The 22,058-nt window shown below is 41.5% G+C and overlaps 1 long non-coding RNA gene across 1 annotated transcript; it reads left to right on the forward strand.

Moving 5' to 3' along the window:
* Window positions 1-596: 596 nt before the first annotated feature.
* Window positions 597-1,881, forward strand: LOC123599245. The gene is made up of 2 exons (XR_006713066.1): window positions 597-658; window positions 868-1,881. It is a non-coding gene; the product is annotated as an uncharacterized LOC123599245 (long non-coding RNA).
* The last annotated feature ends 20,177 nt before the right edge of the window (window positions 1,882-22,058 follow it).

The raw sequence follows: 22,058 nt of genomic DNA on the forward strand, positions 1-22,058 counted from the left end.
ATGAAAAAGCAGAATAAGGGACCAGAGGGTGACAAGGGCACTACCTTAGATAGCGTGGTCAAGAAAGTCTTTGTTACAGGGTCATTCAAGCAGAGATACGTTGCGGGAATCCAGGTGAGAGGAGAGAGCCTTCTTCTGTGTAATGTGCCATTACATCAGTGGATGTAAGCAGAAGTGATATGGGCCATTTCCAATTGCTGCCCTTCGGAGGATTGGATGTGTGCTTCACTGATCCTTACCCCTCTTCCCCCTCTTCCCCCCGCCCCCCCCGTACTTTACTTAGGAGGTGACAAAATTGACTTGGGGGCAGAAATGGAAATGAATGTATTGAGGATGGAAGATGGCAGCTCTTCTCTCTCTTTCTTGCTCTCGCATAGCTCTCCCCCTCCCTCTCTCCTTCTCTCTCTCTCTGCCCCTGCGCAGCTGATGAGCTTGCAAACAGAATAACGGTCAAGAGCGTGGACACTCAGACCACACTTCCCAGGCTCAAATTCCACCAAGGTTCTGTGACTTTGGCCAAATCACGTTTCCTTCCTAGGCCTCAAGTTTTTATTATAAAATGCAAATAATAATAATTCTTATCTTAATTGTTGTAGGTTCTTATAAGGATTAAATAAGTTCACATTTGCGAACTGCTTGGACCAGTGCCTGTAATATGGTAAGCAACGTATGTGTGAAATATATGCATCGAATAAGTAAAAACTCTTAATGTAACAGTCTAGTTTCGCCTTGTGACTTCGAAGATGTGATTTCATTTTTGTTTCCAAAAATATGTTCATGTTTTGTGTTGCAAATGCCATATTCAAAATTCAAAATATTCCAAATTAATACTTGCTCTGGGCCCCTTTCTGACTTGCTCATTCACAGAGCGCTTTGTGGTACGTCCAAAGGAAGTACGTGCGGGTGCCCCAGCCTTCCCCACAGAACAATGGACTGACTTCTTCAAGTGAGTTGCTACACGCTCAGCACAGACTCAGACAACACAAGAAAATATATATCAAGGTTTTTTATCATGGAGAAGTTCGGCGTTTGGGGAAAAGCAAGATTTACGCACAAGAAGCGAGTAGAAGACAATACAAGGCAAATGCCTGATGCAGCAATGAAGTTGTCCCTTCTCAATCTCAGGAAACCCCTTAACCTCACAAAACCTTAGCGTTTGCTTTTCTCATTACAGAGCCCTAAAGCAAACAGGAACTGAGGCAAAGAGATTTAAATTAGAAGGGTAACTTAGTAGTAATAATGCTTGTAGTACAGAGCTTTTCATGTATGTTGTCTCAAGGTACTGTAAGACCTTGAAAAACAATGCTTAAAGGAAGTGGGCAGGGGTTCCACTATTTTTTTCTGACCTAACTGATATTTGGGGAGGCCCAGTGCTAGGGACAGAACTGTGAGGTGAACAGATTTATGTGACACTCTTCCTTCCTCAACTAGATAGATCACCTCCTCCTCCTCCATTTCCCTCTCTTCCTTCCTGCTGCAGTTAGTGGAATCTTAATTTTCACCCCCACCCCCACCCCCACCCCCGCCTCCCCGCCTGTGAAGGGAATCCTGGAGGTTCTGGTCCTCACCTGTTTCAGAGTTTAATAGGGCTTATTTTTCAGTGAGTTGAAGTCGATTTTGTGAATTTGTTTCTTGACGCATTATGACGAAGAGACATTAAGAAGTCACACAATTTTGTTCTCTGTTCAGCAAACAAACAAAAACCGAGGACAACCACAAAAACTTCTCACCCTGCCGTAAAAGGAAGTTATATTAATTTGAGAGCTGTAAAGAAGGAAATTCCAAAACCATTTTGGTAACCAAGTCTGGTATTTGTCAGGAAACTCTTTTTCATAGATAATGTAAATCCCTGTCGTAGAAATATAAAACCATTTCCTCTCATTCCGTTCTATTTTTTGAGTTAATGAACATCAACATAATGGATTTCTACAAATTACCTATTAATCATAGTTTTGTAATTTCTACATGTTCACGTTAAAATTTAGGAGCCCGGATTAAATTGAGGCTATTTCTATATAGCACCCATTGGTAAAAATGCTTTTTCTCAAAAATAGTTTGGCAATGCAACATGTCTTAGCACTAAAATATTTTTACAGATGAAAGGTGGTAGAAATAAGTTCTTGCCTGGTGGTTCAACCCTCAGAAAGTGCTTGAACTATCTTGAATTATCTCTGAATGCTAAAAATGTGTGATTCCAAATTCCTATCTCTTTGGGCTCACATTTGTTGGCCTCAAAGAAGTGTTGTCTTAGTTGAAGCTATGACTCTGTTCCAACCGAAAAGAATAAATACCGAGTGAGTCCCAAATCCAGGTAACAAAGGTAGGTGACAAGAGCAGAGACAGGAAGGGTTTGGCTGGTTGCTCTCATGAGCGTGACTGCTTTATTGAAACATATTTGGCAGTATCTCTTTCTAAAACATTTTAGGCTGTTGCATAGACAACAGCCATAATATCAGGCCTGATTAATGGCAAACCTCATGGAATGTATTACAATGCAAAAGGGACTTTGTGTCTTCAGGCCTGACTTTCCTCATTTGTAAAACTTGTCTACTTGATTTCTGAGGCCTTTTCTAGTGATAACACTTTGCAATTTAATGAACGCTTTAACATTTTTGCAGAGTAATTTTACTAGCATTGTCTCAGATTCTTAGCTTTAAAAACAATACAGACAAACAAACAAACTCATGGATCTGGGACATCCACAAGTGAGGGGCCTGTACCCTCCAACTGGTGGACATTGTTACCTCTTCCTTCTCCTGGGATGGGAAGGGGCCGGGGTCAGGACTGAGGTCTCACTTTGTGGCCTGGAGCCCAGGCCCTGGTTCTGCTACCCCCAGCCCTTGGACCTTGGGATGAGCTACATTTGGGGTCCGGGAGCCTCCTTCCTTGCCTGTGAGTCTTCCTGGGTCGGGTACAGACCTCTGACCTCTCCCAGCACTCCCAACTGCCTTCCCTGCCCAGTTTATACCTCAAGCTTAGCATGCAGTGGAATTTGAACAGAGGGAGGGGAGGGCCATGGCTGTCCCTCATAGTCCAAGATACCATAGGCCCTCTTCTCCCTCTGTTCCTTGTATTTAATAAAAGCCAGTTAAGTAAAACAACAACAACAAAGAAGATACAAAAATAAAATATGATTAGAAATCAGAAACAACCCAGCATCCTTTAGTCACTGGATCTCACCTCTGCTGACAGCCAAGATTGTCTGACCAAATGAGTGGATTAAGTCAAAAGAACCGAACTTGATTTTCGGCTCGGACACTAACTGCTTGACGTGGAGCCCTCAACCTTGTGGGACTGAGTTTCCTCGTGTGTAACGTGAAGGGTTTGACTGGATGATCTAATTCAATTCAGCAGACATTTATTAATGGTTTCCTATGTTTGAGAGCTTTCAATAAGGCATGAGGATGAAGTTGGGAAAAGTCCAAAGATAGAGACATGGAGAAGCTCTCAACAGGAAGAAAGACAGAGCTAAGCATTGTAACAGAAAAACAAAAAAGGAAAAAGAAATCACAAAGCTTTAGGAGCACAGAGGAGGCACGATGGGCTTTTGGCTTTTCGAGTATTATGAAAGCTGATGTTCACCTATGGCAGAAGACCCTTTCAATGAAAGTTGTACTTGGTCTGCATTTTGGACACTGTAACTAGCGTATAGAGTTCACTGCAGCTGCTACCGGAACCACAATCTACGATGGTGATTAGGTACGTCCATCTTGCACTGCTAATTGCACTCCTCTGCAGGGTGTAAGAGAAATGAAAACGTGGGAAGATGGAGTTTTTCCAGTTCATGGATTGACCTTTAAAAGAATCAGGGCAGAGAGAGGGTAATGAAGCCAGTAGAGGGAACTGGTGTAAATCTCCCTGACATAAGATTCAGCTAATTTAGTTTAAATGGAAGGAAGCCCTGTCGAAATTAGAGAAAAATGTAATCTGAATTACAGGATTTTTAAAAAAAAAGACATGCAATTATATTATTGTCAAGTATGTGTGGTAAGTTGGACTAATTGCTAGAAAAGCGTTTCTTTTTTTTTTTTTAATTTTTTTTTCAACGTTTATTTATTTTTGGGACAGAGAGAGACAGAGCATGAACGGGGGAGGGGCAGAGAGAGAGGGAGACACAGAATCGGAAACAGGCTCCAGGCTCTGAGCCATCAGCCCAGAGCCTGACGCGGGGCTCGAACTCACGGACCGCGAGATCGTGACCTGGCTGAAGTCGGACGCTTAACCGACTGTGCCACCCAGGCGCCCCTAGAAAAGCGTTTCTAAGTGAAAGCGCTATTAGATTCTTCTTTTTAATGAATACGTAAATTTGGATTTGTCAGGACTGTATACATATAATTCGTGTGTTAACATGTTTAAAATGAAATGACTCATCAAGCTTTTTAAATTTTATTCATGCTGCTCATTTGTTTAATGACCTCCCCCCCCCCCCCGCCCCCCGCCACTCCTGCCACCCGCCCTGCCTTTTCATGTAAACGGGTCAGAGGTAAACTTGAGTCCAATATACTTTTGGCTTTTAAAAGTTTATGAATTAGTAGAGTCTGAACAAATGCTGTCTCACTTTGGTTTCTGTTTACTAGACACTGTGCAATTTTATTACAATCAGATCTGAAACTGTTATCTCTAAAAAGTTGTTGCTAAAAGAGATATCACAGAGGGAGGCCAGCTGGCTGCTTCAAGCTGTCATATGCCATGGCATAGCGAAGGGCGTGACTGACGAGCTTCTGGAAACTCTTCTTGGGCACAAAAACATTGACAGACATTGGGAAGATGGAAGTAAAACAAAGTAGTAAGGCAAGTTCCTCGCAGAGTCTGCTCAAGCTTGGCTATTGGTCAGGAAAGAAGGAGGTCCTATGCAGGCAAGGGCTAAGGTGCTGAGATGGAAAGTTGGAACAGCATCCTGAAAGAGGATGTCTGGATGAAGGATCAGCCGGAGCGAAGAGCGACTGGGCAGTGTTCTCCAAGAGCATCTGAAGATGTGGGCCACACCGTAAACAGCTGGGGGCACCTTCGGAAACTTATCATGGTGCCATTAAAAAGGTAGGAATTGCCATGAGCTGAACTTCCACCCTGACACCGGAGTCATGTGGTCTACAACATTCAGGTCTCCAGTTTCTAGGTCCCGAGATTTATTTTTATCCACTCTTAGGTGATAAGTTTTGGGGGAAATTGACTCATGCCCTTCAAAGGCATGAGACAGTGATTTGCAAGGCATGTGTATTCATGAATGAGGAGAGAGCTACCCCACATAACAAACAGTGGTCATTCCCTTCATCCTGGCTCCCTGTCCTGGAGGTAGTACCTCCTCAGGTACAAAATCACATTAACGAACACGCGGTAGGTCAGGATGTGCCGCCACAGAGCAGAGGAAGACAGGCATCCCCCAAAAACGTTTTATTCAGGTGAGAATAACTGTAGGTACTGCCTTTTCACATTTTGAGCATGTCTCAGTCTGTTGTCCAAGGTCAGCGATCATGAGGCTGTTTTCACAAATCTTCAGTAAGATGGAGACAAAAGAGGGAGTGAAACTGACATACCCAAACCCAAATGCATGTAACTTAAAGGAGTATACTGTATTCTGTGATTATGTCCTGGTTGTTTTTAATGGAAAGTATTTTGATTTTAGGGAATTATAATCCTATGTAATTTTTTTTTTTTAATTTGGCAGAATGAAAATATTGGCAACTCTCTGACAGTTCCCTATTTTTCCTTTCCTGGAGGCTGACTTATGGTTCCATGAAATCCCACAGTTTGAGAATCACTGGTTTAGAAAGCTGAAATAAGACCTGTGTACCGGTGGCTTTTAGAATTTTGATCAAGATGCACAGAGAGAAACACATGCTTACATGCAACTCACACGCACATGAATATGTATATACAAATATTTACAATAGAAATAAAAGTTTCACAAAACAATAATTAACTTCATCTCATGCAATACACTCTGGTCTATTCTATCCTGTTTAAAATGTCAGTTGATACGCAACAATTCAATTTTACAGCCCACAATTTGAAAAACACCGCTCTAGACTCGGAGCCCTTTTGTCCGGGACATAGCGAATAAACACTGACAGGTGTTTCCTTTTTGGATCTCCTTTTCTAGATTCCACTCAGATCACATCCCTCCTGTTGCACATTTGTTGCCCAGGAAAGGTGACAATCCAACTGATTAAATAAGAGTTTTCTTCATGTTAGTTATATCCTTGTTCTTAGGATGGTCTCTTGCCACTTTGCTGAGATTGAGAAATAGCCTCTATTTCTTTTGGATTTAGAGGTCACATTGGTCTTTTTTTTCATAACACAGAAGTCCCCTGGTCTTATGAGCCCCACATTTACAAAATACATCTTACACTAGGTTATTCTGCAGACTAACGATTCACATCTGTTGTCGCTGACTCTATTCATCTCAACTGCACAGTACGGCATTTTTGTTGCTACTCAAATTCAAGATGTGGGGAGTGCAGGAAGGGGTACCTTGCTCCAGCCCTCAAACACTGACCAAGGAATGTAGGAGAGTCCAGAGGAAAGGAGAAAAGGCAACTCAGACTCACTACAGAAATGAATGATTAAGAATAAGTTAAAATTTCCAGATATAGTTGGTTCGGCTATGTCTGTCTGCCAGATACGTTTTGTCGTTATTGTCGTTATTAGCTTGGTTTGGGTCGTAGGTTGGTGCTGGTGTGGCAGTGTTATGCGATGGATCACGTGTGGCTGTGATACCAGACTGGCTGGGATCAGACCCGTCCTCTGCCGTTCACCGTAGGAACTATTGATGTTCCATTTCAGGATGAGGGGACAGAGCCCCGGAGAGGTTAAGTGACCTTGGACAAATCTCTTAGCCCTCTGAGACTCAGCTATGAAATGAGAAATGCTGAGGATATCTACTTTGTAATGTCGCTATGAGGATTGAATGAGTTTATACATGCAACGTGCTTACCTGGCATGTGGTAAACAATAAATTTTAGTCATTATTGCCAATTGCCATACAGCTAGTGACTCGCAGGCTGGATTCTCTCTTGCCGGTTGTGTAATACTGGGAAGATTACTTAATGGTTCTGGGCCTCAGTTTCTTCATTAAAAAATTGTCACGATGATGATACTACTGCTACGACTAATTGCTATCGTATTGTTCAATGCTTCACAGATTCAATGACATCACATATATAACTACCTGCCAGATAGCCAAAATTATCCGTGTGTCCCCATTTTGTATGTGTCCGCTGGGTACAGTCTCTCTAATGTATTAATTGAGATTCGTTGGTTCATCATCAAAGGTCTCGGGTAAATCACAATTTAATACCCTGTTATCCTTTTTCCTGAGAGGGAACAACGTTCTTCCCGCCCCCCCCCCCCACCCCAAAGAGTCAAACAAACACGAAACTTTAAATAAAGTTGAATTCGCTCCAATGACTGTCCTCTTGAATTTCATTATGCACGAAGTATACTGTGTCCTATAAAGCGAATTTCTGCCTGGCAAAGGTTGAGGAAGAGCCAAATTTAAAAGGCCACTAGTTGGCATAATACTGTTTCTTTGTGAGCTTCTTACCGCTCACCTCCCCCCTTAGATCTAAAGCTCCGAGAGTGGGGACCTTGTCTATACCATTCACTGTCCGTATTACTTTTCTATTTAAATTGAGAAGCTTAAGATAACACACATTTATTATGTATCAGTTTCTGGGGGTCCAGAGTCCATGCATGGACTAGATGGGTCCTCTGCTCAGGGCCTCACCGGGCGGAAATCAAGGTGTTGGCCAAGCTGCAAGTTCATCTGGGATTCAGGGTCCTCTTTTAGGCTTATTCAGGTTTCTTGCAGAATTTAGTTTCTTAGGGTCCTAGGACCTAAGTCCCCGCCGCCCCCCCCCTTTTTTTTCCTGACTATCATCTGGTGAGGTGTTCTCAGCTTCCAGCGACCACCCAGGGTTCCAGTCATGAGACTTTCCCACAACATGGCAATTTATTTCTTCAAGGAAGAAAGTCCTTTTCTTTCTATTTCTATTCTAGGAGAAGAATATTTTTCTCAGCAGGAGACTCTCTGAACTCTAGACCTTCTTTTAAAAGCTCACCTGATTAGATCAGGCCCACCTAGGACAATGTTTTGATTAACTCAGAGTCAACTGATCAGGGGACTCTAATTACATCCCCCAAATCTCTTCACCTTTGCCATATAACGTAAGTTAATCAGAGGAGTGAGATCTCATCATGTTCCCATGGGCTGCCCATACTCAAGGGGAGGGGATTATACAGGGCAGGTACACCAGGGATGGGGATACTAGAGGCCAGTTCATAATTCTGCCTACCACACTGTTATAGTCTCAAGGCTTAGAGGAGCATGTAATACTTAGTAGATATTTAATACATAGTTGTGGATGAATAAATGAATAAATACCAGTAGAAGAAGTAAGTCAGTGAGAAGGTAAAATAAACTATTGGCTTTATGTTTAGTATCTTATATTGAGTTCAAAACAATCATGTGATTTGATTTTCCATTTAATTCACTTTCCTCACTGAGGGGCTTGGGACTATTACACAATGGAAGGGGAAAGCAAATGGTGTTTATTGTATTATATTATGTTAGCAAAGTGTCTGTAGTATAATCTTGATGAATTATTCTGCCCGGCAGGCCTAGATAGATGAAATCATCAAACCTAACGATGCTAAAATGACTTGGACATTGAAGCCCAGCATGTCATGGGCAAATCAGGAATAACTGAGGTTAGAACTTGGACTTTTGCTGTCTGCTGTCCCACGTTTAATACTGCACTGCTTCCCCAAAATCAGAGAAGAAGAAAGTATTTTCATTTCTAGGAGGAACGATTTAAAATCATGTTCAGAAAAATGTTGTTCTGGCTGCATCCAAGATATTATTTTGTGGAATGACCATTTTAAAGAAATGCCAGCAGTCCTGTTATATGAGACATAAAGCGCAAAGATGAGGCAGGCGTAGAATAGAGTATTAGGCTGCTCCGACTGCCATAACAAAACACCAGACTGGGCCGCTTAAACAACAGACATTTATTTCCTCGCAGTTCTGGCCGCTGGAAGCCTGTGATCAAGGTGCCAGCAAATTCTGTTTCTCCCTGATTTGCAGACTGCCACCCTCTTGCTATGCCTTCACGTGGCCCTTCCTCGGAACACGCGCTTGGGGAGAGAGGGCCAGGAACTCCCTCTCTTCCATCTCTTCCACTTCTCATAGAGACACCAATCCAGCTGAATGAAGGCCCAGCCCTTAAGACCCCATTTAACCTAATTCCCTCCCTACCAGCCCCATCTCCAAATACTGTCGCACAGTGCATGGGGAGCAATTAGGACTTCAACATATGAATTTTTGGAGGGGGCAGAATCCTGTTCATAGCAGGTAGCCTAGGAAGTTATGGAGGAAAAGGGGGCCAGCTCAGAGTGAGTAGGATCTCAGGTTTCAGATTTGGATCACCCGCCTTTGAATTCCGACTCTACCCCTTGCTTGCATCAGGGGCAAATCCAACTTTTGTGGGGCCTGGAAATTATACATACAATTTTTGAAAATGTTATTTATTTTTGAGAGAGTACAAATGGGGGAGGGGCAGAGCGAGGGGGACAGAGGATCTGAAACGGGTTCTGCACTGACAGCGCTAAGCCCCTATGTGGGGCTCGAGGCGGGGCTCGAACTCATGAACCCGCAAGGTCATGACCTGAGCCGAAGTCAGACACTCAACCAACTGAGCCACCCAGGCTCCCTTGTCTCTTCAAGACAGAAAATGCAAAATTAGGTACAGAGTCTTGGAAGGAGCCTATGAGAATAAGGGGTTCTGAAGCTTCAACGTCATTACTTTCGCGGCAAATTCACTTCTGCTTGCCATATGGCTGAGCAAATTACTAAAGTTCTCTGAGCCTCGCTTTCCTCAAAAGTAAAATGGAGATAATTATTATATTTAAATCAGAGGGATGTTGACGGGATTAAATTGTAACTAATAAGCTTTCCTTGTCAGCTACTGTCACCTTGATCGTTATTGTCACCGTCATCATCGTGATTCAGCCCCTTCATTTTACAGATGAGGAGATAGACAAAAACTGTTTCGTGACTTGCCCTGCACCACACAACCAGTTAGCCGGGAGGCAGGGCGGAGTAATTTCTCTTGACTCCCGGTCTGTGCTCTTCCCTCGACTCTATAGAGATGGTCTTTTGTACTGCTAAAGAGTATATTGACATAGTCCTAATCTTCACCTCCAATATCTACTCTGTGGCTATTACAGAACAAAAGAGGTCTAAATAGCAGATATTAATTTGGTTGAATTTAAGCCTTATTTTCACTTGTATGTACATCTAATGGGAGTAAAGTTCAGTGAAGTCGAACGCTACGTTCATTAAGTCCAATTTTTTTTTTTTTCTTTTATCGGACGCTGTTTCCATCTCCATGTGGGATGAAATAATGACTTAGAAACAAAGATGTTTCTGTGTAATCTCATCGGGGAGTGATTCCTAAGTTCCCACATGCGCAGATTTTGTCAGGGACATTCGATTGTCCTGGGAAAGGTCTGAGAAGTCAGTCCCGAGGGCTGTGACCTGCCCCTTGGAAACATGTACGGGCGGACAGGCGCTGGCTCTGCCCCATTCCTCTCACAGCCCCACATACGTGAGAATCTTCCCACGTTATCCTGACTCTGCCAGCACTCTGGGCCTCCGAGCTGGTTTCGACACTTTTAAAACCCAGATAATGTTGACTCCAATGTACCTGACTTCCCCCTCCCGTTAACCCTCCACAGTAACCCTCCACGTATATTCTGGCTTGCTCCTCAGGGCTGGGCAGGCTAAGAATGATTGTTATTAACTCCAAAGATGTTGGTCCTTAAAGTCAGTGCATTTTAGTACTAATTAGTACTTCAAATTAGTACATAGGCAATATCTGACTCACAGCTCTGAATCTTTGGCCTCTGTGTCTGACTGGAAAAAAAAAAAAAAAAATATATATATATATATATATATATTACAATCCTGCAGTAAATATTTTTCTCACTTCTCTCATTTTCGAACATGGCACAATTATAGAATTTTTGTAAAACCATCAAAACCAGCTATGTGAGAATTTAATAGAATCGACGAATGCTTAGGACATGGATTAGCATGGATTTTCTGGCCCTGGTACTGGCTGCAGTAGGCATAGGGGTTATTTAACCCGTTGTTCTTATTTATGTACAAGTAATAAAATAAGGTTTTGGAAGTTCCTAGGGGAAAGATGTCACTTATTCACAAGGAGGTTATAGATATCTAATGACTCTTAGTATTATCATTATTAATACATCTATTGGAAGTAACGTTGTTGGTGTTGACTGGCAAACCGATGCTAATTTGTTCTCGAAGGGTCTTCACAAAGACACCCGGCCCATCTACCTGATCTGCTATTCGTTAAACAGCTAAGAGTATACAGTAAACAAGGACAGCTAGGAGAAATACAGGGACACGCAGCACATCTGCTAAGGAAACTCTCCCCTCTCCATCCTTCAAGGTAGGCAACGGAGAGGCTGCTGGGCATTGTGCCTTGTTCACTTACCACCTGCAGGCCCTCTGCTCTGCTGCAGTCTGGCAGCCGCACCTGCATCCTTCAAAGTCAGTCTCACATCCCTGCCTGCACTTGGTCCTCGGCATCCTGGGTCCTTGTTTCCAGCCAAATTCTTTTTTGGCCCCGCCCTATTTAGCAGAGATTCTCACTCACCTCAGGGCTCAACTTATCGGCTCTATTCTTTGTTTTAGCACCTTGTAATATCTTTTTGTAAAAAATGTTTATTTTTGAGAGAGAGAGAGAGAGACAGAGCACGAGGAGGGGAGGGGCAGAGAGAGAGGGAGACACAGAATTGGAAGCAGGCTCCAGGCTCTGAGCTGTCAGCACAGAGCCCCATGTGGGACTTGAACTCACAAACCTGGAGATCATGACCTGAGACAAAGTCGGACGCTTAACTGACTGAACCACCCAGGCGCCCCATCACCTTGTAACCTCTTGAGTCAAAAGAGTTATTAACATGTTAAATTCTTGTAGACATAAGAGATCACCTGATCATGAGGACTGCCAGTCTTTTCTTTATAATCTCTTTTTTTGTATAATATAGAAAGACATGAAGAATGGTTTCGTGGTCACTAAAACATGAAAACAATTTTTATTTTATTTTTAAAATTAAAAAAATATTTATTTTTGAGACAGAGAGAGATCATGCGCGATCGCATGCGAGCGGGGGTGGGGGGGTGGGGGGTAGGTAAGGTGTGCAGAAAGAGAGGGGACAAGATCGTAAGCTGGCTCTGTGCTGACAGCAGAGAGCCCAATGCAGGGCTCGAACTCACAAACTGTGAGTTCATGACCTGAGCCGAAGTCAGGGGCTTAACTGACTGAGCCATCCAGGCACCCCATGAAAACATTTTTTTTTTAATTTTTTTTTAACGTTTTTTATTTTTATTTTTGAGACAGAGAGAGACAGAGCATGAACGGGGGAGGGTCAGAGAGAGAGGGAGACACAGAATCGGAAGCAGGCTCCAGGCTCTGAGCCATCAGCCCAGAGCCTGACGCGGGGCTCGAACTCACTGACCGCGAGATCGTGACCTGGCTGAAGTTGGACGCTTAACCGACTGCGCCACCCAGGCGCCCCGAAAACAATTTTTAAAAATATCTACGTGGATTCAGATATTATCTTCTACCAAGGCTGCTCCTCATGTGATGCCTATCATCACGTTAGTCCAAATGCTGATATTTGCCAGCATGAGAGTATTTACTTCTGAGTATTTATGAGCAGAGTACGGGGTCCAGGAAGAGTATGTTCTCACACTTGAACTTAGAATGGTCATTCTCACTCATATCACTTATTCAACAAATATGTGCCAGGCACTGTTCCAGGTGCTTGGGATAAATCAGTCAACAAGGCAGACTAAAAACAAACAAACAAACAAACAACACGGGGCTTATTTTCCATTTAGCACATTGACATAAAAATGCAGGTGGATTTCTGTGCCTGCCTGCATCCTACAGATACCTCTGCAGTTTGCCTTTGGGATACAGCAGTTTGTGTCAGATATGAAATTGCGCGCCTCCCAAAAAAGTGCCAGTCACGCCACAGGGTGACTTTTTAAACAGAACAGGCTTTGGCAGGCTCCTCTTGAAATGCGTGTGCAAGATAGCTTTCCATGCTCTTCCAGAAACCCAGTGTGACAAACCTTTCACCTTGAGCAGGGTTGTGCCATTGGTTGCGAGATGCTACAATCCCGACTCGTGTTTGTATAAGCAACGTGTCGTCAGCTTAGCCGGGGCCGCCGTGCAGAGTTTTCCTTTCTTTTTCTGTTGACACTACAGAGTTCAAAACAGCTAAATAAAACATAGGTTTTATTTTGTAACATTTTATTTGTAACATTTCCCAAATTTGTAACTACTATTTTACTATTTTCAGTGGTAAGGACAAGTTTAGGAGGAGGCTTTACAAAAAGCATAGAGAATTGAATTTGTTCAGTAGGAAATTTGAAAAGTAAATCACTACACTTGGATGAAAGGAAGACCATTGACACACACAGGACATTGATCAGCATGGACACACACAGCAGTGTGTATGTGTGTGTGTGTGTGTGTGTGTGTGTGTGTGTCTTAGGGAACAGAACAAATGTGAGTCAACAGTTGGAAAAAATGTAAGGTATCTTCTGGCTCCAGAATGAGTAATTTGTCAGATGCTTCATAAATGTACAAAGATGCTCCCGGGACTGGATTTTAAAATCTCTTGAATTAGCTGAAGCAGTTGTAAAATCACACAGAAACAGTTTACAATTGTCTGCAAATCAAAGGAGGCTCCTCTATGTTGTTTGTTCTAGCAGGCATGGGGAATGTGTTGAACTTGTGAAATGTGCTTTTGATAACCCATTAACAAAATCTGCCTTCGGTGACAACCTCCTACCTCCCAAACTCCCCTTTTCCCTTCTTACCCCCGTATTAGATATTGTCAAAATGCTCAGAGCCAGGAGCATCTGGGAGGTGGTTTTCGATATGGGCTGTGATGGCTCATCGAGTGCACCTGGGCTGTGTTCCTGGTTAGACCCCTACCCATCCCTAGTCCTGACATCGGAACTGATTTCTGTCAGCTCTAATGTGCCTGAAAAATTTCTTTCAAGGCAGTTTCCTCTTCTAACACATCCCAGGGGAATTTCCCCTAGGGGGTGTGAGGCAACATTAGATTGTGACTGTGGTAAGATATTCCCATGTTGGAAGAGTTTTGTATGACAAGCAGCCCGTTACATCTGTTGTTTTCCTTATATAGGGTATATTTCACACTGAATGATACTGGAACACAACCCAGGACTCTGTCTTAACTCCCCTGCAGTCTTGTGCTTCCTCCTCCTCAATGACAGCAGATCCCGAAACACTCGGTGACATATGGCAGCCTATCTGTGAAGTGTGCCGAACGGAGTACATTTGCTTTCTGACTCTGGAGTACTGTGTTGCGTTTTGGGCATCATATTTTTTAAAGGGGTACTGACACTGGAACTCAGCCACCAGAAATATTTCTTGGAACATGGTAGGAGAAAAAAATAATTACGTTCACGTGTGCGGCACCAGTCACTGCGCAGAAGAGGGCTCCTAGAATGGTGAGGTCAGCAAAGCGCTATGAGGAACTGTTTAGAGAACTGGAGGTGTTCGGCCTAGAGGGAACCATTATTTATCTATTTACTTCATGGGGGAGGGGGGTAGTGGCCGTGATTCAGATGCCTGAAAGGCAAATTATTTTTTCTCTTCACGTGTAGGTCCTGTCGGCAGAATGAGAGTCGGTACGTGGGATTCATGAGTAAATGGATTTTTATTCTATATAAGGAAGACCATTCTACTTTTTAGAGTTATGCAATGGTGGAATATATTCGTGCACACAAAGGCTACAGAAGCTTGTAGAGAGTTTCTGCGCTGAGAGTGGTTAGGTCAGACCTATGAAGATTCCTTTTCTATGGCATTCTGAACTAGAAGCTTCTTGTTCAGTTTTCATTTTGACAGAGGATTGATAAAGGCTTGAAAGGTCTCTCTTTTTTTCTTCCTATATCCCTTAATAGGATAAGATAATTGAGCCAACTAAGCTATTCCATGGCTTTAATAAAGTTGGTTTTATATCCCCCCTCCCCCCCTTTTTTGAGTTATTTTCTTTTTTTGGAGTACATAATCCTATATTAAGGAAAACTTAACCACATCAGCTAAGTATCCGTGGGTCCTCATTCTAGCCTGAATAACCTTCTAAGATTTTTACATGAGCTTTGGTGTCTTGATACTCCCGTACGTGGAGCTGACCTGTGGATTTTGCCCACTCAGTATCCACTCCCATTTTCTCTGTTTGTCTACCTTCCCACTGCATGCAGCTTTGGTGTTTCCCTCAATCACAGATCCTTTGCTTTTCCAGGCAAAGGGGCGGGGACTGACCCGCAGTTGGCCAATCAGACTCTGTCCTGGGAATTTGAGTGTTGAGTACAATGGTACAAGGATTGAGAACAGTTGGAGCTGATTGTTTCACTACAGGGCACCGTGAAGGAAAAGTCTTTTAGTTCCTGTTTCCTAGACCCACATGCAGATGGCAATTTGATCTCACAAGTTGTGTATGTTTGTTATGTAGCCATATTGCTTGATTGTGAAATGAGGAATTTAAATCAAGATTTGGAGTATGACCTTGCGTGTTTTCAATGAGAAGGGAAAATGATTTATACGCAGTGTGTACAATTAAGCATTTCTGGGGAGAGATTTCTGTGGGCTCACTTAACTAGAGGCCTTAGGGTGTGAGAATTCCTGCTTCCTGAAGTGCTGGAAAGTTAAGGTCAAATGCTGGATGTGTTTCAAGTTCTGAGACAATACCAGCCGATTTCAAAGCTGGTGTTTGTGTGTGCGTGCATATGTGTGTGTACAGAACTGGGGAGGAAAGGCAGCTTCTAAAACTTTGCTTTGAAAGATGCCAAAACACTGAGCCACATATTTGTATGGGAAAGATCTGTGTGTTTGGATGAAACCTGTCTCTTTCATAAACACAAGGCACAGAGAGGACTCACTCCTCTTGCCCTGCTTTTGAACTTTTGTTCACATTAAGCAATTTCCCTCACCTTGGCTGTTGAACTTCCTTTTGTAGTGAAATTCACAAGTACAGTGAGCTGGCAAGAAAATGATGGAAAGAACGGGCGTGTTGGACTAGATTGCATTTTTCCTGAACACTCTGAAATATCAGGATGTATGGAACATGAGTCATCACTTTCTGTTGGAAACTTTTATGACCTTTACTGAGTAGGTCAAATTCCTCCCAAGCTGTGCTTCTTCACACCCCAGTGCATGACAGTAAAAGGGCAAATCCGAGGGAGGCAAAAGCATATTCATATTTTTTCTTGCAATCTGTTACACATTATTGTTTTTTGACACACTTTGCTTCACATGACAGTACTAATGGTGGAGACTAAGGTCAAGAGTGATGAGACACTTGCCTGGCCTGCCTTGCATGACTGTTCAAACTCAGGTGGGGTAAACCCAGACTCCTGCTAGAATTAGGATGGTAGAGAAGGGGAAGAAGGTCTTGCTGAGGATTTGCAAAAATACGTGTGATAGGAGAGGCCCCCGGAGGGAAGAAGGCCGCAGTCTAAATTGTAAATCCCAGTCATTTAGCAAACTTGGACTTGATTGGACAAACCAGAACAAAACAGGCAAAGCTACTGCAAAAGTGCTCTGGCCTAGGGCCATTCTATAGAGGGCCACACAATTCTCCAACTCTGGCAGCCTGAGGGCATCGTGGTTTGACCAGTGATGTCAACAGAGAAGAATCTGAACTCTCGAGAGAAGTTTATGTTGCATACACTATGCTCTTAAGAATCTAGAAATTGGGGTGTGGAGGAAGAGAGGCAGCTGGGAAGATTCACTGAGAAATTAAGTTTGAATAAAAGAATTTGGCCATGGAAGAACCCAAAAGTGTTAGTCCTCTTGTTTGAATTCTACAGGAATACGTCATCTTTTAAAACATTTTTTTAACGTTTATTTATTTTGAGAAAGAGAGAGAGAGTGTGTGTGTGTGTGTGAGCACAAGCAGGAGGGTGGCAGAGAGAGAAATAGAGATAGATAGAGATAGAGATAGAGAATCCTAAGCAGGATCTGCTCTGTCATCGCAGAGTCTGATGCGGGGCTCAAACTCACAAACCGTGAGATCGTGACCTGAGCCAAAAAGGACGCTCAACCAACTGAGCCACCCAGGTGCCCCAAAATACTTCCTCTTGTAAAAAGTCATTTAGAAATGCAGAGAACTATACAGAGAATTTTTCTTTCTTTTTTTTATTAAAATTTTTTTTTCAGTGTTTTAATTGATTTTTGAAGGAGAGAAAGAGAGAGAGAGAGACAGAGCATGAACGGGGGAGGAGCAGAATTCGAAGCGGGCTCCAGACTCTGAGCTGTCAGCACAGAGCCCGATGCGGGGCTCGAACTCACAAACCGTGAGATCATGACCTGAGCCAAAGTCGGACGCTTAACCAACTGAGCCACCCAGGTGGCCCAAGAATTTTTCTTATTTAAAACTTACACCTTTAAGGCTTTTAATCATTTTTTATTTTAACACATTTTAATGCTAATCTTCCCAAAATGAATTACACACTTCTTTGCCTTCTTTAAAGATTCAGTTAAGATAATGTAATGTTTTCGTTTTTTCTGTTTACTGTCAGATGCTTGGCTGTCACTTTTCATGCCTGCCATTCTGCTTCTAATAGACTTTCTCCAAATGTTTCATTTGCTGCTTTTAAATGGCAGTGGCTACAAAGTCAACATGGATAAGCTTGGAAGTCTTGACGACACATGCACTCGAGTCAAGTACATCAGTTTTAGTGAGATGAGTTTGGTGACATGCATTTTAGCTTCTTGAGACCGTTAAAGACATTTCTCAGGGGACCTTTTTTTGTCCATCTTTGTTGCTCAGTTGTGTCTTAGACATTTGAAGTCACCAGATGAGTGAACTCAGATAAACAAGGAGTCATAGGACTGACCGTTCTTCAAAGGTTAGAAAAACAATCAAATATATCTATTGCCCAATTGGGAGTTGGAGTGAGCTGCAGAGTAGGTGGCAAAGCCATTTAAAGTCAAAGGCATAATCGCTATTCCCATGCTGACTTGGTCTGAGTGAATACAGAGGAGTCTTTCATAGAGAAGGTGCTGTTTCAGCATCAAGAAGGACAGCAGACAGCTCCTAAAGATGCTACCTACTGGGGGGCAGGCTGGAAGTGAGGTGTTTGGATGTAATCGGCAAAATGGGCGAGAGCCTTCTGGTATGGTGGCTGAGGGGCACTGTGACCATGACAGGGAGATGGCAATCTGGCGTTTTTAGTTGAGCCTTATATAAAACTGTGAGTGATCTGTTCTTTGGAGGTGTGTTTATCAGGAACTCAGTTGCCCTGTAAGACTTTGAGCATTTTGAAGCTGGAAAGAAGTGTCTCCTGCCCCCCAACACCCTTGCCAACGTAATTTTAGAATAAGGAAGCTAGGTTGAGGAGATCAGGTCTGTGCCCCAGGATGGGCTAACTAACACAAGAGCCCAGAGCCAGAGATACTATTTCTTACGTGATAATTATCTTAAATGCAAAATGTTGTGAATGCAATCAAAGCTTTTTCCACTAGAAACAAACCTATTCTAGTTTCTGGATATAAAAATCCTGGTGTTGAGATTAGGTGATTTTTCACATTCAAGCAAAACGTGGCAATTGATCATCTATGGTGTGATGGCAAAATGATTCAGAAAAGTTGTTTTTATCTATTTTTATCTATCAGTAGATGGCAGGAGATTCCATCAAATCAAGATGAAAAAAAGGAAGCAAATGATAGAATTCAGTTATTGTTCCTTGTATTACCTGGGAAGATTGGTATCCAGGGTAGTGAGGGTGCTGTTACGCTGGTACCTGGGGAGAGAGTATTTTCAAATATGGATTTGAGTTCAATGATTAGTTTCCTGATTAATATGGCATGATTACAGTTGGTTTGAAACAATAGTCAAATGTTGGAACTAAATTTACTCTCTTTTGAAGAGACACCTGGAGAAATGATTCATCACTCATGTTGCTAAGATTAATTGGGCATTATAATTGTGTTAAGTGGATTCACACATCATGTAAGAAATCTAGGAGCTTTTCCTATTTTCTTTTACTTTTTTTTCCCCCTTGAAGCAGAGATGAGAGAAAATAGAGCTAGCTAGCTTCAGTGTGGGTTAGGGAAATCCAGCATCATAACTGGCTTTATCCAAGGTGATGCAGATAGAGCACTACAGTTAAAACAGTACTAACTGAAGGATGTTTTCCACATGTTTTAATAGACTCCTCTGGTCCCATGAGCTAACGTTTTTTCTATCCAAACAGAGGTCATTTTCATCAAGATTAAATTTGATTTTACTTATTAGTTTTTCTGAAGTGCAGAATTCTCTTAGAAGCAGTGGTCCCAAGTTTCCCTCATCTGAAGACTACAGAAAGGCGAGAAGCCTGTGGAGTGTTGAAGAATTGAGATTTTTCAGTCTTCAAGTGTCTTGCTACCTTTGTATCCACTTGTCACCACTTAACAATAATATGACTCCTCTATGATACAAGCATTTGAATGGGCTACTTTATTTCTTTTTAACTCTTTCATCATTTGAATCTTATTTCTTGGAGAGTTTTTAATAAAAAACTCAATCCATTTATTGATTTTTTTTTTCTCTCCTAGACAACAATTTAACTGAAAACAATTCATAGGTTAGAGAAGCAGACTGCAAGAGCGTTTCATGGGAATCATGTCTACCATCAATCTTGGTTAAGGCTGAGCTGGAAATCGTCATAGGCGTGGTCCTAGGGCTCTCTAGGTGGGGCTGTGTGCTACAGAGAGCATTCAGTCTTGGAAAACAAAAGTGGAGCTGGATTTGCTTTCAAGTCGACCTTATTACTTTTTCTTGTAAATTTCTCCACTGGGAAAAACCTTCTACTCAAAAACATATTCTGTCCTCCTTGAAAAAAAAAAAATCCAAATTGTGACCAGTTCCAAACCATCCTGTCAAAGACTATAAAAAACAATCTTTCCAGTCTCTGTGGTAGGTTGCCCCAAAGTCCCACATTTGTCAATCAATCAGTGTTATTGAACTTGACATTGTGCTGTTGCACTGTCGAAAGCGCTCTAGGTGTGGGAAAGTAGGCATGGGGTACAGAGTAGCCTGAACACCCTTTTTAGTGATTTTGTAGTTTATTATATGCTCTAAATCTAATACCCTTTTCTATTGTTCTGTAACACCCTTTTCATACTCCAAAGTGACAATAAATTACATGATCACCTTATTCCCTGGTTGTCTGCTTCTCCTTATTTCCCCTTCAAAAGAGTTCTCCTGTTTTGTGTGTACCATTATCTACTGAGCTCAACTATTAATGATGCATGATACATTCTTATCATATCCTCCTCTCTGTGAATCTTGTTTATAACAAAGAATGTTATAAATTCTTTCATATTAATAGGTTATAAATGATGAAAAAATTTAAGTACTATCTTCATAAATGTATGATCATTTTAATAGAAAAAATTTAAAACCAAAGATATGCATCTTTAATCCGATAATTGTGAAGATCTGTGAAAAATCTGAGACTTTACCCTACTTGCAAACTAACATGTTAGCCTGTCAGTTTTGTGGATGCTGGCAGAAGATACGAAACACTAGGGTCAGTGACAAAGGGCTGTTTATTACTCACAGCAATATTACTAGCCAGATATGGGTCGTAATTCTCACGGAGTGGTGGGAAGGGGGTCAGGTGACACCTGCACATACAGTGGGTTGTGTTACAGGAGGGGAATCCAGAACGTAGTGAACCCAAATCTTTTATAATGGGAAGTAAGTGTGTCTGCTGTTTCCTCTGGATGGAGACATTGTATATTCCAAGGCTTTTCACTGAGCAAACATAGTTAAGAAGATAGGCAAGAATAAAGACATGCTAAAACACGAGAGACCCACGGAGATTTGTCTCTCAACAATAACTGCAGATCAATAGGAATGGGAGACACCATTTCAGGAACTTGTTTCTGGCAAATTTTTAGTCTTACCAGAGGCAATCATGTACTTTATTTATGCTAGGGTCTGTCTTCAGTTTTCCAAATCATCCCAGAGAGCTAGTCTTCTTCCTTTAAGTATATTTCTATCAATAAATGTATATGTAAGATCTTATTTTTTCCTCATAGTAAGTACAGAAAATTCAGGAAAGTATAAAGAAAAATATAAAAATTATTTACAATCTAATCACTAATGGGTAATCTCTATTAAAATACTGGCCTTTTAAATGCCTTAATATGTGTTTATTTTTTATGTAAAATTGAGATCACTTTATGTACAGTGTAATATCTTGCTAGTTTGGCTCATTCATATATTGAAAACATCACTTCAAGTTACGAAATATTCCTTTAAATTATAAATTTAAAAATAGTTGCATAGTATTTTATCATAGATATTCTGAAACTAGAATTCTAAATTCTAAAACTATTCCTTTGTTTTCAGAAAATTTGTTACAAAGTACTATTACACCAAACAATCTGGCATATAAGTGTCTCTTAATGCCTTTAGCTAGATTCTTATTGGGAGGATTACTGTGCTAAAATGTTTAATTGTTTTCAAAGTCCTTGATCTCTCTTGCCGAATTGCTTTCAAGAAAAGATTACATCAATTTATACACATGGCACAGTCTTTGAGATCGCTTTCTCCCCACATAGTCCTTACAATTGAGTTTTTTAATTTTTAAAATCCTTTAATAAGACAATTGGAAAACATATTTTACTAAGTATTTCTGATAATTAGTGAGAAAGAGATATTTTCTTTTGTGTCAATTGGTCACTTGTATTTATTCTTTTATGAATTATTTATTCATGTTCTTTGCTCATTGTCTTAGTAATATTTTATTATTTTTCTTACTAAAGAAAAGCTTTCTCAGTAGTCTCCATGTAACATTTTGTATACAAGAATTTTGTCAGATATATTATTATTTTTCCAATATATTATTCTTAGGATGCTAATGGTAGTTTTAAACATTTGAAGATTAAAAGTAATTTATTAAAATGATTAACTACTATCCATATTTGTTTCTG

The sequence above is a fragment of the Leopardus geoffroyi genome, chromosome C1, assembly GCF_018350155.1.
Source record: "Leopardus geoffroyi isolate Oge1 chromosome C1, O.geoffroyi_Oge1_pat1.0, whole genome shotgun sequence".
In the NCBI taxonomy this organism is placed as follows: domain Eukaryota; kingdom Metazoa; phylum Chordata; class Mammalia; order Carnivora; family Felidae; genus Leopardus; species Leopardus geoffroyi.